Source organism: Ambystoma mexicanum, chromosome 5p (genome assembly GCF_040938575.1).
Source record: "Ambystoma mexicanum isolate Mex_15411 chromosome 5p, UKY_AmexF1_1, whole genome shotgun sequence".
Classification (NCBI taxonomy): domain Eukaryota; kingdom Metazoa; phylum Chordata; class Amphibia; order Caudata; family Ambystomatidae; genus Ambystoma; species Ambystoma mexicanum.
Window position 1 is genome coordinate 390,416,098 of NC_090930.1, and position 18,881 is coordinate 390,434,978.

The following is an 18,881-nucleotide window of genomic DNA, read 5'->3' on the forward strand; positions in this document are numbered from 1 at the left end:
GTCGCAAATAAGGGTGAGTAATGATTTCAACTGGTGGCCTGGAGACCATGTGGGCACATGGCTCTGCATGTTTAGTAATTATTTGCTGATTAGCATTGTCTGGGAGTGTATGCAGCGATAATCATGGCGATTTGTTGATGCAATCCAGTGCAGCACTTCGGGCTGTAGCCACAGGCAGAATTGTTGTCAAAGACAGGTTTATTTTTCCCATTCAAACCATAGCCATTACCCGGTGGCCATGCCCAGTTTAACCCCATTGTTAGGACCTTGTGGTCATTGCCAGTGGCTAGAGTAACTGAGTCATCATGGCCTTTGGCCATGACTCTGACAATCTGGCCACTGCCCATGGCCACAGGCCATGACTCGGACAATCTAGCCACTGCCCATGGCCACCAGCTATACCTCAGTCACCAATGGTATATCACTATGCGCTGTACCTACATTATGACACTTTTAAAAAACTAAAACACGGACACATTTGCAAAAGCATGCTTTCAAGTCCTTGCCAATGCTCCTTGCACAACTTTCCTGCAACTCCATCCATGTCTTATTTTTTGAAAAGTGTCAATATGTACGTACATTAAATAGTCATAAAACTTTGCTCTCAGATGACAACATACATTCAGACTTTGCAGAAAAATGCAAGGTTCAGTCTATAATCTTTCTAACATCTTGTGTGCCCATTTGTGAAATGGCAACAAAGTTATAATCCATCTACAAATGTTGAAACAGCCTCTCTAATGTTTCCCCCTCTTCACATAATCGCACCAAACTTTGCAATAACATTCATATATGGGTCTTCAATCTTTTTGCAAACTTTTGTAAAGATTTGTGAAACAGCACCACATTTATAAGCATTTCAAATATTTTGGGACCCCCCTTTAATTTTGTTCTCTTTCAGCAAAACAGCACCAACCCTTATAGAACAATTCAAGGTCACATCTAGAATAATATCACCAAATTTCATACGGTTTCATTGAGTGGTGGCAAAGTTATACGCCATCCAAAAACTGCTCTTGTCCTACCCTGTAAACCAAAAATATGTATGGATGCCCCTGAACATCTGAGATGTTCACGGACATTACAGGGATGTCTCAAACTGTTTGCAAACTTCGAGGGTGAAACATCACCTGTTTTTGGCTAATTATGGCCATATATCCCATTCCATCCTCATCACCACTCAACTCCCCAAAGATTGTTTCATTAGTTTGACAAGGCAAATGTTGTGTTTTTTAATATGATTTTACTGTGATGTTCACAGACAACAGGTACTGTACGCAAATACCACATGGCAGGAGTTTCCCTAAAATATGACGCACCTCACCCTTTTGACCATCTAATCAGCGGGCGCGTCCCATGTCTGTAGACATCGTGCCATCCTCTCGACCAATTGGAAGCCCATCCGTGGACCAAACAGGGAAGTGAGTTTGCAGACCGAACCCAGATATCACCAATATTTGTATTACCTACTTTTTGGCCGTTTTACACAAAATGTACAAAAGCTTGCTTTGGGGACCAAGCCACTGCTCCTGGTGCAAATCTGTTGAATATGCATCCAGCCGTTTAGGCTGTAGGTCTGAGCAACATTTTGTTTGCATTGTGTCTATCGAAAAAAAAACACACATTTTGGGACCCCTCTATAACTTGTCTCCCCCTGCACGAAACCTCACCAAACTACGAAGAATGAATATGACGTGGCCATATAGTTATTTTGGAAAGTTTCATGAGGATTCGTTCAAGGGGGGCGAAGTAATAAGCCACCAAAACTATGCTGTTTCTATGGGTTAAGCAACTTAACCATCACTGCAGGGGTGCTACCGCAGGCCCTGTAATTTGTGAACATGTGTTTGTATGTTTGGGGTTGGCTCCAGCCCCATAACAATTGGTGGGCTGACATTTTGGCCCAAGGTTGGCATACCAGTTTGGGGTGGACTGGTGATGGTGAAATCTGACCAACCTCACCCATTCACCCGGCACAGGGGTGGAGTAGGGTTCGGCCATGTGCTATCAGTATAGGCAATTTTGGGAGATTGATGATTTTGTGATTTTTTAAAAATAGAAAGTTATGACACAATAAAGAATACACAAGGCCATAGTAGACCCCTGTGTGCATGTCAGCTACAGACACATGCAATGCCGGGTGGTACCGCTAGTCAATTATAATGTTGACATGCAATGGTTCAAAAGAGAGTCTATCAGATAAATCCAAAGCCCAGTTCAATATTTATTAATATGATTTTATGATGTTATGTTTACAAACGTATTTAAATCTGTGCTGGCCCTACCCAGAGGATCTTGAGGCGCACTTTAGACATTTCTCGCTGGAGGAGTTTCAGAACAGTTTAGATAGTTTGGGACAGATAACGTATAGCAAGGGAGATGATCTGGTTGAATTAGGTAGAGGAGAGATAGGTTTTGAGTATTTTGCACAAGGTGATGCTAGAAAGGAAGGAATGGATGTGGCTCAAGAGGACATTGAAGGCTCCGTGTGCCCATTTGGTGAGGAAAAGCCTGTTTTTGTCTGGAGGTTTGCTTGACGTGTGGAATGTGTAGAATGTTTTGCTTGGTTTGTCTTGTGTTTTTGTTGGTGATGTTGTGGAGGTAGCATGGGGTTTTCAGGTATATAGCTTTGATTCTTCTCAATTACAAACATCTCCTGACTTCAAGTCATCATTGAGAAGAGGTACAATGAGGTCTCTAGCAAGCATAACTATGGCGTCCACATAGTCCATCTCAATTTTCAAGACTCGCACATCCAACATTCAGAGCATAGAGCAATTCCTAGAGACTCGAGGTATCAAGAAGTTTGTTCATTCTCATGATTTGCCGCAGAAAAGGTGACTGCAACAACATGTTCTCTGTGTTACTAGCCAGCAGATTATTGTGGTGTCACAAGTTGACTTCATTCTCTGTTGGCCCCTTAATTATCGCCAATAAACAAATACATACAAGAATGTGCCTGTAGTTGTTCGGACTGTAAGAAATTAGCCTATATGAAGAATAGCCTGGACACATGAGAGATTAATCGTATGCCTATTCAGAGAGTACAATAGATTTTTCCAATTAGAAAATGTACCTCGATCGTGTGGTCTTGATCTAATGGGGTATTTGCAGAAGCTGAAATACCTCTGGTGTTTCCAAGCACACATAGGGGTATACATTGTTCCCTTAACAGTAACAACAGTAAGAAATGGTTAGATAACCTAAAGTATCCTATGTACGCGTCTTTTGGTGAGCAGATATGGCATGGTCAATAGTAATAATAATGATGAGCTGGCCTGTATGTACTGTCATAGACATCACCCGCTCCCTTGCCCTATGCTGTTCCTGCCTAAAATTGCAGCCTTCCACCTATAATAAATGAGTTCAACCCAATAACTCCTCCCACAAGTACTCCAGCTAAAGAATGTACTTGTGCATCTTGCAATCACAGTTTAGCAATCCTGCTAGCCTCTCTGCCATCATATCACGCACCATCACATGCCTGGGTTCCATACGACAGACACACCTCAGTACCAGAACCCAAGTTCACACCCCTACTTCTACGACTCACACAGGGGGTCACCAGAAGGCTCAGACTCTCCTCTTGCACTTACCAGCTCCCACCCACTAATAGGAAACAGGATATCACACCTTTCAATCATCTCAGCACCGCCAATACACACTCACACTGGATACACAATCATCCAAACCACAAACTAACTACTGCAGCTACTACACTCCAACACATCCTACAACATCCCCTCCTTATAGCCCAGCATGTCAACACAGTTCACGCAGAGTAACCCTCCTCGCCCATTGTACACATCTCCTCTCCCAATACACACCTGAAGGGTGCACTATTAAATGTGAGATCCTTAGGTGTGCACGACATCTACACCCGCAACCATATCTTGGAATACCAACTAGACTTTTTAGTAACAACTGAAACACGGCTCCACCCAGCTTCAGGTCCACCGCTAACGCTATCCATCCCTCCAGAATACACCATCCTCAGATCTAACCACCCACATGCTATAGAAGGAGGTGTAGCAATTATCGCCAAAACCTGACTACAATTCAGAGCCTCTAAAACAGAGTTTAGATGGGTATGAGCTCTTAGCTCTCAAACTAACTACTGATCCTAAAACTACCATCAACTTCCTTGTAGTTTACAGAGCACTGAGTTCCTTTAATCACCCAGACATAGACATCCCATTACTCATTACCCCTCTCCCCAAACCCAATACCAAATTCATACTACTAGGTGACATTAATTTAGGATACAATGATGCTCATAATCACAGAGTCACATCATTCTATAAGAAATTACAAGAAATGCAATTCTCCCAAATAGTCAACACACCCACTCATACTAAAGGCAGAACCTTAGATTGGATTCTCACCCTGAATACTAAACTATCCATTGAAGAAATCTTAAAAATCTCATGGTCATATCACTATTTAATTTGCTTCAATGTAACCACCTCTAAAGCCCACACCAACCATCCATTCACATCCTGGTGAGAAATTCATGCAAGCTCACACCAGAAAACTTGACCCCCCATTCTCAATAAATTACTTGCCAGATCTCTGAACTTACATATCACCAACGTTGCTTCCAACAGCAAAGAATTTTTCTCTAGCCTCAGAGAATTGGAAACACCCATACCCCCTGCTAACTCAGCCATCGTCAGCGAAGCATGGGGCACCACCATACAGAATGCCTTAGCTACCAAAATGAACTATCTCCAAGATAAAATAACAATGAAAAGAAGGCTACTGGCTCACTCTTCTGAGTGCCATGACTGACAATGAAGCACTAGGAAGCCAGTTCAATTTCGCCCCAGTTACCTATGACCAAGTACTCAAGACCATAGACTCCCTCAAACCTTCCAATTGTAAAGGAGATAGTTTCCCTGCCAAATTAGTGAATATCTGTGCTCCCACCTGAGCACCTATCATTACCAAATTCATAAATGCTTCCGTCAGAAAAAACTCCATCCCTTCAGATATTAAAGACGCATAGTTTACACCACTGCTGACAAAACCCACATTGGATCCCACCATCCCCACAAACTATAGACTCATTGTAAAGACTGGAGGGGGGTGTCTGTACTTCTGCTCTCTATATGGTAGAGGAGAGACACAGATAACCCCAGCCAAGATTCTCTATTCAGTAGCTATGGTCGAGCAATCAAGGTCTAGCTTCTCAGGAAGTGATGCAGGCTGGTTCTTAAGTACAGTGTAGTCCCCAAGCCCCCACAAAGGAATGTCTACATACTTTGTTAGTTATAACAAAGTCTTTATATAATTAATATTCAAGGTTATGTACACTATCACAATAACTCACTTTGTGCTCAGAAAATCAATAATGATAAATGTATACAGTACTAAACTGGTACCACAATTATTATAAGATCTCATTAAAGTGCATCAACTATACTGTCAAAATGCCACACAGATCAATAAAGAGGAAACCAGCAGTAGAGAGGGGAAGGAAAGCAAGATGGTTGAAGAATTGGCAGAATACTGGCCTTTACCAACTAGGCACAATTCTGTGTGGAGATCCCTGCACCTGGGCAACCTGTAAAGCAAAGATTTATTACGAGCCCAGTCCATATATTGTTCTACGAGTCTTATTTCCCTCTACAATAGTGCTACAGTCCCAATGTACCTGGAATTGTAGCATTCGTCATCGGGGAATCAACGGCCCATCTTGAGTGCCCTCCCTTTAAGGCAGGAGTCATGGGTCGTTGAACGTCTGACGGAGAACAGGGTGAACTACGGCGGTGAAGTGGCAGCTTCGTTCCTAGCGGTGCTCGTCGACGCTCGTCAGCTTCTGAACACAAATTCTAGCAGTGTGAGGCCCCCAGATATACTAGTTGATCTCCCATTCATTCTGCTGGGTCACACTCAGGCAACCAATCGGTCAAAGGACATTCATGCAGGCAGGCATCCAATCAGGTGCATAGCGCATTCAGGCCATTCACTTCTCTCCAGACACTCACAACAAGTTATGTGTATTGGGACAAGTACCCAGCCATTCAACACTCCACACTGCAGTCATACCAGTTTCAGCCAGGGCTGTCTGAGTCATTGTGTCAACCACCAGATACTAGACATCCACAACACAGAATGCATATTCGTCACACACTCCATTCACCCAGGTCCCACCAACAGGCGTACCCACAACATACAGTAATTGGGAAGGCTCCAGCCAGTCTGGTCAGCACTTCACAACAACACGATATATGGAACTTCCACCCAACAGCCAGTCAGGGGGAAGGGACAGAGTCTGGGCTTCCCAGGACTTTGGGAAAACAAGGTAACAGGCAATAGAAAGCAAGAGGCCACAGGGGCCATCTTGTTTCCTATCAGCAATCAACTGATTCCAATGGCAGGGCCTGTGTATCCCAAAATGGAGGATACTCAGGGCAAATTCAGCATGGAGTTGCCACCAGCCCATACCTTGCTCATACACTAGGGGCACAGGGTTGTACCCCCACCCATGGGTGCCATAAGGGTATCCCATGGGTCTGTTCACCAAACCAAAAGAGAGAGCTGCACCGCCAGGAGTCCCACATGAACTCCTGTATGAAAAGCATGACAGAACACACGATAAAAAGCAGTAAAGGACAAGGATACGGAGGCCCTGTCCCTCCGATGCATTTCCAGCATCACACTCATCACCCACAGTTCCCTTCCTTCTCAAGATAATTGATAAAATCGCTTACACCCAAGTGCAATCACACCTAGAAAAAAATCACCTGTTAGGTGACAGACAATCTGGCTTTCGACCAAAAGCACAGCACAGAGACAGCACTACTTGACCAAAAATATCAAATGGATGCCATCAGAGATACAGGGAATCTAAGCATCCTGCTATTAGTTGACCTCTCCGCTGCATCCGATCTAGTGGACCATGATAAACTGTGCCTAGCATTATCAAAAAATGTTCACTTCTCTAACGACGCAACCACATGGATTAAATCCTTCCTATCTGAACGCACGTCTAGAGTAGCCATAGATGATGAGGCAGCTGATCCTATAATAGTTCCAATAGCCGTACCACAAGGATCTTGCCTCTCCCCCACCTTGTATAATGTTTACACAAAACTTCTCTTTTCAGCACTAGATGCCCTGGGTGTTATATATATACATTTTGCTGATGATACACAGATACTGATTCCAATCACCGGCAATTTAGATCAGGACACAATTATCATAAATAAAATCTACTCACTCATCCAAAACTGGATGGCAACAAACAGTCTATGCCTTAATGGTGAAAAGACAGAGATCCTCATTGTAGGCTCTCCAGCCAGACTAAAAAAAATTACACCCGGACTACACCTCTATCCTTATAGATGGTACCCAATTTCCTATCTCTAACCAAGTCCAAACACTTGGGGTGTACTTAGGCACCAGTCTCACCATGAGTAAGCATATCAATTTGCTCTCTTCTTCCACCGCTTACACGGCTAAACTCATTACTCTTAGCCGACAATTTCTCACCCCACAGAATTGCATCACTTTTTTTTTTTTTTTATTTTTTTTTTATTTATTTATTTGTTTTGGTAGCAAAAATTAATTTACACCTTTACAAATAAAATATATCACATCAAATTCATGTAAGATCATAAAATTCATGTAAGATCATAAAAACTTGATCAAGGTTGATCGATACTTAAGCAACTAAAATAAACATAATAAGACAATTGAGCATATTTCCACTACAACATCAAAAATCGGAAATGGGAATCTACAACATCAGGTAACATACCTAAGAAAACATGACAATAATAATATAGCAGCACAGCCCTCCACCAACTTAAATACTTAAATACTCCCACAGACAATTGGCTAGTGCAATCAATCATAAGGCAGCCAAATTTTCAGACACCCAAAGTTACCCACTCCAGAAGGTCCTATTGAGTGACGACAGTTGCTCCTCAATTATTGCAACAAGTCTGACAGTTGCTAATATGATGGAATTTGAATTTCCTTGCATACATCTCAACCATACTAGGTGACATTCAAACAGGGACTCGGAGGTAAGATATGCGTCTAAGCAACATTGCCTATGCTTGAAGAAGAAATTGCAGTACATGAAGAGATGTTCCAGAGTTTCGGGCTCAAATGTATTTAGGCAAAATCTGCATCCCTCCCATTTTGCCAAAGCCCTATAACAGTCCCAGTTCCTAATACGAGCACCCATCTGGATGAGGTCCAGGCGGAAGCGCATATAGGACCTTCTTACTGCTTTGTCTGGGAAGCATAAGATATATGACAGCCGAGGTGTAACTGCATGCCTAAAAGTGGCATAGTTGGAGAAGGAAGAGTAGCCTCCAATCTGATCGGAAACATGAGCCCAGGAATTTTTGAAGAAGCGCCTTTTAACTTTGGCAGGGGTGTTGATCGAGTCCTCCTGCGTCATATTCAATGAGGTTAAGATCGCATGTGTCATCTCTTTCACTTTGGTGATCGAAATAGGACAATTTCCAGCAAGCATTTCCTGGAAGTCCTCGTAGAGTGAGTTTGGGGGAGGAGAAAGCATTTTAGAGAATGCAATTACAGTCCGCCAAAGATATTTGTCTTCTAGTGGATATAAACCCAATTCATGTATAATGATAGCGTTCGGTAGATATCCAGGAAGCCCCAAAATCTTCTTCCAAAGTTTACCTTGTAGGAGATTTAGGAGGGGCCCCAAATTCAGAAGGCACATGTCAACTGCATACAGGAGGATGGGCTCTATTTTCATGGTATAATATTGTATAAGAGGCAGGAGGGAATAACGACAGCATTTGACAAAAATAATTCTCATTTGGGCCAATAGTGGGTTAAACTTGGCATTCAACACTATGCGCCACTTGCTGATAGACGTCCCATTCGATAGATGATAGCCCAAATACGTAATCTCTTCTTTTCTCAAGATCGGCTGGGCATTTATTGTAAAGTTAAATCTCGGAAGCTTTTTTTTGGCAGTGAAGACCAATATGTGTGTTTTGGCTGAATTAATGGTCATGTTATTCAATGTACAATATTCACAAAACAGATTTAATTTATTTTGGAGTCCGAACGGCACTCTATCGAATATTATGACGTCATCAGCAAATGCTAGCCAGTTGAGACTCATGGAACCCAGTATTACCGCGAAAGAATTGGAACCATGCCAGATCTTGTCAATATCGGCGAGGTAAAAATTGAATAGGACTGCAGCCAAATTGCAGCCCTGTTTGACACCTATGTACGTAGGTATATTGTCAGTTAATAACCCTTCCGCATTGATACGGACCCGGTAGGATGTATTCTGGTGTAATGCTGCAATTAGCGCTACTAGTGTGGATGGTATACCATATGCCAGCATCTTTTGCCAAAGCCGAGAGCGAAGTACATTGTCAAATGCAGCCGAAAGATCCAGTGCTGCCATATATATGGTGCCATTTGACTTGGAGTGTGCATTCCGAAGGAGATGGGCTAAAATTGAAGCATTTAGTTGAGTACCCATTGCTCTCCGAAAGCCGACCTGGGCTTTTGAGAGAATTTGTAGGTCGTGTATGAGGACTGCCAATTCTGACAGGATCAATCGTGCAAAGATTTTCCCAGCTGTATCTATAAGGGCAATAGGCCTAAAATTTAAAGGATTGCTTAAGGCACCCTTTTTGTGTATTGGAATAATTATGGCCGTCAGCCAAGATTTCGGAATATTGCCAGTTTTATAGATCAGCTGATAGCAAGGAAGGAGGTACCTGGCCCAGAAATGAGGATCGTCTTTTAGGACGCAAGGGGGCAACCCATCTGGACCAGCGGCTTTGGAAAACTTCAATTGGGAGATTGCCCATATGATATCTTTTATGTCCCAGGGACAAACCCGAGGAAAGGACAATTGCATATTACTACTTTCTATTTTGGAATGCATAGTTGGCAGAGCATATTTTTGAGAAAAAAACTTCTCCCATTCCGGTCCCGAGATGGTCGCCACAGAGCGGATATCTGCCTTACCTGACGGGTTTCTTAAAATGGCCCATATCTCTCGCGTTTTTTTTTTACAGAGCAGGTTAATCATGCGTTGGTTGGCAAAGGTGTATGCAGCCTGCCGAAGAAGCTTTATTTGGTGCTTAAATCGCCTAGTGATGTAATTTTTTTCACGATGAAAGATAAGAGGGCTGAGTGACTTTTTTGTTAGGTTAACCAATTCAAGATTTTTTTGCTTTTTTAAGATTGAAATCTGATTAAGGTTTAAATGGGCATCCGGGGGGATACCTTTACACAAGGCATCCTTCACTAAGGATAAGAGGTGTGTCTGAATCATATTGAAATTTATTTCATTAATTTTTTCGATATTTGCCAGCTATATGGAGTCATCGTGACATAGAATGAGATCTCTATTCACCAGGAACACCAGTTTCCTACACACGATAGTATTCCAATTGACCGAGATGGTATTTCTGTCAGGGACCGCCAAACAGGCAGGAGCTGAAGGCATATAGGCTTCACACCCCATCTGGAGTCGCGAGCACAGCATGTGATGGTCGCTCAGACCCGGGTCTAAAATTAAGACTGGTTCAAGCAGCCCAGAACACACTTTGGATGCAAGGACATACTCGATGAGGGATGAGGCATTGCCCCGAGACCATGAAGTATGTAGAGAATGAGGTGCCAAGTGAATTGGGTAAATGCCCCATTTTTCAAAGAAACTTATCAGTTGTTGCCCTCTATAAGAGGCTTGTTGTGCGTAAGACGAGGAAGAAGTAGAAGAACATAGTGTGTTAGAAAACTGGAGATATGAGTTTACGTCGCCTCCGATCACAATTTCATGATTGGGGCACGAGACAGAAGCATGGCCCAAAATCCTGTCCAGATCCTCCAGAAGAAGAATAGAGAAACTGACTTAGGATTCCAATACAGCGACATTAGAAGCAAGGGCGAGACCTTAGAGTGTTCAAACGACAACTCCACTAAGATGCATGATATCGAGGTATCCAGTATAGAGGCCACTGCTTTTAGACCATTTTTAATAAGAACAGCAATACCCCCGGAAGATCGGCGTGCAAGTATGCGGCTTGCTGGAACAGAAAAGCTAGAATAACCATCGAGGGCAATCTCGTTTAGGGTCATAGTTTCCTGAAGAAATAAGATATCTGGTTTCTTATCAGGGACAGCCCGCTTGTGCCATCCAACCAGGTTGCCCAGGCCACAACAATTCCAGGATGAAATAGTTAAACTGGGCAATTATGAGCCCGGAGTAGGCCCTTTGATGGCTGCAGCTGTTTTTATCAGGGGTTCCAGCCAAGCCAGCCCACACAGTGCTTGGGTTAGCGATGCTAGTTGGAGTGAGAGTTGAGTAACCTGGGAGTCGGACGAATCTAAACCTGGACCCACTGGACATACTGGCAAAGTGGGAGGCACCCAGTCAAGAAAAGCCCATGCACTATCCATATCTGAAAATAGGCATGGTGTGAGTCCAATAGAGTGAAAGTCCTCAGCAAACTCCAATAGCATTTTAGTTATAATCTGCGATTGGACTCTGCAGAGGGCTCTATGGTTGTTGTGCGTTGCCAATTTGACCCAGTCGAGGTCCTTAGATGAAAGATTCCTAAGAGCTGGAATCTGGAAAAAAACGAATTCATCAAAAATTACCTATTTATGCGAGCAGGGCCATTTATCTCTGAATTACTCGTCCAACCAAGAATTAGTTTCATGTCCTTTGGTGTATGCGTGAAGGACAAGGCGTCAGGAATGGATTTTCCAACAAATGTTTGCGGGAGGTGCACAACCTCCACATTAGGAGGCCGTACCGGAGACGCCAAAGACTCGGGTGCTTCTGGTTGGAGAGTAGGACAAACGCAATCTTCGACTACCCCAGAGGGAGGTGCTGAAGGAACAGCAGCTACTACCGTACCATCCAAAGACCCTTCCAACTGTAAGGGGGCGCTACTTGGGCTCACAACAGGTATCACTAAAGCGTCAGCTGGGATCGTAGTGCTCGCCTTTCTAGGTTGGATGTTGGGAAAGAAGGAATGAAGCTGAGATTGCAGCATGACGGTGGGAATTCCTTGGGGGCCACGAGGGGTGATCAGAGTGTTGCCATTTTTCAAAGCTGCAATCTGTAGGTGTCTCCTACTTTCCTCATCAAGATCGCATAGAACCAAGCCAAGGTCATCATGGCTAGTCCCAATACCCGAGTTTGCTTTAGCTTCAGGAAGGAGTTGGACACAAACGGGAGTTGGTGTTTTAAAGAAAGATTTCTTCTGGCTAGCCTTGGTAAGGTTTAAGCGTTTTTGAGCTCTTAGGAAGGACTTCCTTGCTTTACGCGAGACAAAATGTCTACCTTCATGCACCACAGGTCCTTCCTCCAAGTCCGGGAAAAAATCTGCCACCGTCGATATAGGACTAGGCAGGGCCTCAATAATGTCAGTCAGGGGAGAGGGGCTGTCCGGAGGAGCAACAACCCCTTGAGTAACTTGGGATCCCTCACTTGGAGAATCTATGGGAACCAAGTGATTCTGGGTTACGGCCAGCTTGTAAAGAAGCTGCTCCACCTGTAATAGACGTTCGAACTGGAGTTTAAGAATCTCCACCGTGTCTATAGCCTCCGATTTTGCATGCTCCAACATGACCGGCTTTTCCTCTGTCACAACCTGAAAATGAGAACTCTGTGGAGAAATTATAGAAGAAAGTCCCGGATCAGTTTGGGAACCTTGAGTGGAAGTCAAAATAGTAGTAGGGAGGTGGATTGCTCTAGCTGGGACATACTCCAGCATTTTTTCAAAATGGGCCAGGTAGAAGGATCTGGAGTGTTCTTCTGCTAGGATAAAGCCTTCCAGTCTGGCCATCTTGTCTTTCATAAAAGATAATGAAGATTGCATCTCCCTTATAGAGTAGTGTGTGAGCTCGTGCCCCTTATCCATCAAGTTGAGAATGCGTGAGATGACAGGAAAGTTGAAAGGTTCATTGAGCTGAGTGTGTGAACAGAAATCCTCTGGGGTGGAAGCCTATCCAACTTCTCCCTTTAGGGCTGCAAGGTCGGCCTCTTCGTTCGCCAAAGAAAAAGGGTCCACACCTCTTGAAAGAAAAGGCCCTATCGGCAACTCTTCACCAGCCTGAATATTGTCGTAAGGAGAGGGGGCTCTCCCTTCCAAACCCCTATTAAGGGAGGTCAACGGGACAGTCTTGTGGCCGCCATCTTTTTCATTGTTGGATTCTGAGGGGAGATGAAAGTAAACTTGTTCACGAAAGGGAAAGGCAGACGACGCAGGAGACGAGGGGCCCAGAGAGAGCCGCACTCTTTTGCTTAATTCGCTTACAATGGTAGGTGCCAGAATAGATGTGTCAGCAATACACGGAAGGCCTCGAAGGCCTTGCCTAGGAGAACAATCTGATTCATAACCATGACTAATCACGTCACCCTCGTCCCCAACATACTCATTGGCTTCTTGGACTGAGAAGGTTGACACAGCCAGAGACGGGGGCAGACCATGTGGAGATAAGGGGGTGACCAATGGTGGTATGACCGTTGTAACAGTCTCATGACACCCCTCTTTGCCCAGCCCAACCCCCTCTCTATTGGTAAGCTAGACATAGGTAGTAAAGGTTCGTATGGTGCCGAAGACTGAGGGAGGGGAGTGAATTGGGTGTTAGTAACAGACTCTTGAGCGGGTTGCTGCGGAGGAGAGCCGGTTTTACAGCCACTTCTTAGAATCGGGCTCATGCTCAGCAGCTATACACACCCCAAGGCCAAACAGTGAAAGCCACCCCTTTTTTGTCCAAGGACAAGGGTAGTATCAAAACAGCAATGGGCCAGATAATGCAATAACATACGCCCACACTCCTAGAAATACCCTCCGTTAATTCACTAAAAGATTTACCAAAGGGTATGCATAAACGCTAAACACATGAGAAGAGCATACTAGAATTATGCCAGGGAAGGTACACATATATCTAGCCTTGGACGCAATGAAAAAGGCGCCCCACTCAAGGAGATTCCCAAGGACCTGACCCCCCGGTTCACAGACTGGAGGGCCGCCGACTCCCAATGCAAGAATTAGCAACAGAAATATCAGATGGATTACACTTTGACTGTGGTAAGGGAATACCTGAGCACTCGCCGCCCTAAACCATGCAGGACGCTATAGGAAGCCTGAAGTCCGCCTCCGCGCTCCACGCGAACCGCGAACAGCCAACAGTACTTAGATGGTACTTGGCGGGTGCGCGAGGAGGCTGGACTTTAAAGAGGCTTCCTGGGCGTCACACGGCACAAGGGGGTGGGGCCTCCTCTGAGAAGGAAACCTAGGGGGAAGGAACACAGAGGAAAAAAACGTTAGCCACACCTCCAAAGCAACGCTATCAAAGTACACAATTGGAGCAGTAGGGCAGCAAGAAATAGGATGACGAATCAGGTTCCCTTCCCGGGGAACAAATCAAGTGGGCAGGAGTAAGTCAAATGATAAAGAACAGTCACCTCCTTTCCTCGTTCGAGGGCCAGGCAAACTGTGTGTCACACAGTGAGACGTCCTCCCGGCTTTCAGGGAGTCCAAGCCGTACACACGGCAACAAGAAAAAGAAGCGCGATGCAGCGCAGGACAAAGACGGCGCTGCTGAAATGATTCAAAAGACAGGGCATCACTTTAGCAACAGCCCCCATTTTGTCTAAGCTAGGCTAGGCTCTTGCAATATACTCCTGCTAGGCACCTCCAAGACAAATCTAGCTAAATTGCAAGTACTGCAAAATAAAGCTCTTAGTGACCATATTTCTGAGACTAGGAGAGAGGTCCATTGGCTACCGATAGAAGCCAGAACACTACATAAAACACTCACCACCGCACACAAATGCATCACCCAAAACATCCTTAATCAATGTCTCTCTCGCAAAATGCCAATGCGTGGTCTCAGATCCAACTCTAGCATTCACCTTCTCATCCCCCGAGCCAAGAACTCTAGGACAGGTGGTTCCAGCATCCCTATTGCAGCTCCCAGAATTTGGAATTTACTCCCACCGAATATAAGCAACAAGCCCTTGCACACACAATTCAAGAAACTGCTAAAAACCTGGCTATTCAACAAATACTAAACTGCTTACTGCACAATCGTATGTCAATCAATTTGTTATGCCTACCTATATATGCACTGTATATACTATGCCAATAGTTCTCATCATCAAGTGACAACTCTCTATTTTGTAACCATAATGCTCTACTGTAACCTTGGTACCTACACCGTGAAATCTCTGGGTTTGGGTGCATAATTAAATGCAATAAATAAATCAAATAAATAAAGATACAAGAATCTGGTATTATGAAATCATTGCCTATTTGTAAACTAATTCTGCTTGACTTTGTTTATAAACTCTTCATGTAGGAGATAGCAGTATTAGGGTGTTTTTGTTTTTGTTTAATTGATTTGTTTAATAACTACATATTATTACCTCTTTCCCCCTTTTTTCTTTTCTTTTCCTGTTACCCGTCCGAGTTTTTGTGGGGTTTCAATGGGGAACGTAATTACCTTTAGTTCTTCAATTTCGTTCTCTGTTTGATGAATGTGTTCTTTTGATTCTGAACACGGCTTTAGGGATAGCAAGATTGTATGCACTGTGTGGGCTAATAGTAATCTTTTTTTGCTTTGCAATAACATCATCATCACTTTGCATCTTAGTCTCTTTCACATCAGTCACCACTGAGAGAGTGTAAAGGTATTGTTCACCAGCTTAATTGTGAACATTTCTCAACTTTGCAAGAACATGAAGTTTAGACATTTCTTATGTCTTTCAAGATATGGCAACAATTAGTTATTTTCCCTGCACCATTCATTTTACATAGGGAATGGCCTTGCAATTTACATTATGGCTAAAAAACATATGTTCATGAAGTTCACAAATGTACAGTTGTGTTGCAAATAAACATAATATTGTATGCCTAAAATGTTTATTGCTTAAGTACATTAAGCATAACATTAAACATGCATAACCACCTTCCATCCCAACATTGCATCCAGTTTGCATCTTTCCATTCCTTACAAAATGCATAACTACAAATAACAACAACAAAATAATGACTTCTAATACATGTAATTAGTAATCACCTGTGTTTTAGCATGATACAATTTCACAAGGATATGATTGATCATCACTCTGTGGGCAGTTGTCAGAGAAAAAACATAAAGTGAAAATGGTATACTTTTGGACTACCACCTACTGTGGATTGCATGCTTTTCTAGATCATCTTTTTGATGTGGAAGTAACTGGTTTGAGATAAATAATTTCTGTAAATTCGGGTTTGCTTGAATATTTCTGTGCATAAATGTCCTTGATTCAACTGGTAGAATATATTAGTGGAATTTGTTCTTCAGATCCAGTTCTTTGCAGTGGGGAAAACATCAGCACCTGCATAGAATAATTCACTGTGCTAAAATGTTGTAGTACACTTCACTAAGCATGTAAAGGCAGAGACCTGAAACTTCACAAAAGCCTATCCTTCACCCAGAGCCTAGCCTATCCTTCCCGCAGAGCATAGAAATCAGTTTTGCCAAGTCTTTTTCATTTAAAGTCATAGGGCATAATTTACAAAAAAAGCACTAAGTCTGCAGTAAGTAGTTAGCACAAGCAATTACATTTCGCAGACCAAATCTACTGTGCTGGGAGCCGAATCAAGCCAATTCAAAGACCAGTGCTGTAAATTTGTAGTACATTCAATAAACATTTTAGTTATTGCCTGCTGCAAATTTGGGACAAACCAGTTATCCTGAATATCTGCAGCGATGTGCTGTTTTGACACATGGGATAGATGATGTAGATGGTTTAATGTGACCAGTAGCAATTTGTGGGGCATTACTGCTTTTCCCGATGTCTCTTTTCACCACATTAAATCTGCAGGGGATTGTTTATATCCCCTCTTCACCAACAGATACTTCTCTTCCTGTGGGGCCCATCCCTGCAAATCAATCAGTTGACCAATTTGTAAGGAATTGTAGCAGTATGGCAGCTGTTCTCTGCTCTGCGCTATTACTGAGTACGCAGAAACACTTGGCACTGGTAAATATGCTGGTTGCTTCCCACCACGTCCACGCAGCATTATCGAGTGAGACCTTGTCTGTGTCATTAGTATGGGTGGTACATTTTAATAGTGCATCACTTAATTTATCCAACAGTTCTGCATGCTGTATGGGGGACTGGTCAGCCCTCCTAACCCCCTTCTCTACCAACATGTAAGTCCTGCGTGCACCGTGGTGGTAACGTAGGAGGGATCAGAATAGATGGTGAAGCGGCGTACTTGGGATGCCAGAAGTACCTCAATGAGTGCTATAAATTCTGCCGCTTGGGACCGAGTAATGCATGGGTGGCCTTTTTACACCAATGTCTCATAGACCCCATCTACTAGGTGGACCACTGCTGCTCCAGTATGCCTCAAAACTGTTTCCTGGTCAAACGTTGCTGACCCGTCAATGAAAAGCATTTCCCCCCCTTCAAGTGGGCTGTCCCTCGCTTGTGGGATGTCGTCTTCCTCCCCCTCAAATGTTACACAGTCGTGACTTGCATGGTCCTCGTCCATGCATGATTCTGTTATAAACATGGTGGGGTTCACTGTGTGATACCTCAATATGTGAATTTTTGGGCTGTACAGGGCAATCTCATGCACGGATGCCTGATGTTTATTAAAGGTTGATTTGGAACGCTCCAAGATGATGAACACAGGTATTCTACGTACAGTGTTACAGAACAATCCATGAAAATTGTGAAGCTTTTCTCAATCGTAAATGTGGCTGCAGCAAGTGCTTGTTCGCATGGGAACTGACCCTTCATCAAATAATCTAGCACTTTGCTGTAATAGTCCAAAGGCTTGTAGCGCAGCAAGCTCTTTTGCGTAAGTACTGCAGTCATAGGTTGGCAATTGGAATAGGACAACCAAGCAAGCTCTTGGGTTTAGTGAGGTGTAGCTAGCACTGGGGCAGTGGAAATGACCTCCTTCAGATTACTGATGCTATTGGGCATGTCTTCTGTCCATGTACGCTTATGGTCTTTTTTCTGAGCCTCCTTGAGGCCCTGCAACAAGGACCTAATGTATGCAGCATAATCTAACATCCATGCTCGGCAGTTGTTGCACAACCCTAGAATATTTTGAATTTCTTCGAAGGTTTTAGGCTGAGGAGTTTTGTGCACTGAGGCGGCACTATTGATTATAATTTTCTTCCCATGGATAGATATCAACAGGCCCAAATAGAGCACATCTTGTGTCAAGGCATGAGGAAAGAGTGTTTTTTCATCTGCTATTTATTTGTATTTATAAAGTGCTTATTTCTAAGTGGTGCACAATGAAATAATAAACTGTACAATAATCAATGACTTGGTAAAATCAAGACCTTACATTAAGCTGAGAGGGAGAAAAGTAAGTGAGAACAGAGAGAGTGAAGGTCAAGAATTAATACAGAAAGGGAAAGAGTTCCAGTATTTAGGGGCAAGAAGGGAATAATTCTAGAGCGTGACCGTGCAAAAGGTGGCCTGGGCACAGAAAGGAGAAACAGAGATTGAGAGCGGAGAGAGCAAGATGGGGAATAGTAACAGGTAAGTAGAGAAAGATAAGGGGGAGCAAGACCATCTAGACATTTTAACACCAGACAAAGTCAGTTAAAATAAGACGAGATTCAAAAGAAAGTCAAGGCAATGAGTGTAGAGCAGTAGAGTGGCAGCATGAAGAGGAAGAGAACGAACATGAACAGAGGAATGATACATAGAATGGAGAGTTATGAGACAAAAGGCAAAGAGACCAAGAAGAAGGTAGGAAGTTTGTTTGTTTGTTTATTTATTTATTTATTTATTTATAAAGCGCACCAGACCCAAGGGTATTAGGGTGCAAAAGAAAGAAAAGAGGTTTGTTCAGCTTAGGTTACATTGCTGTGCATTACAATAC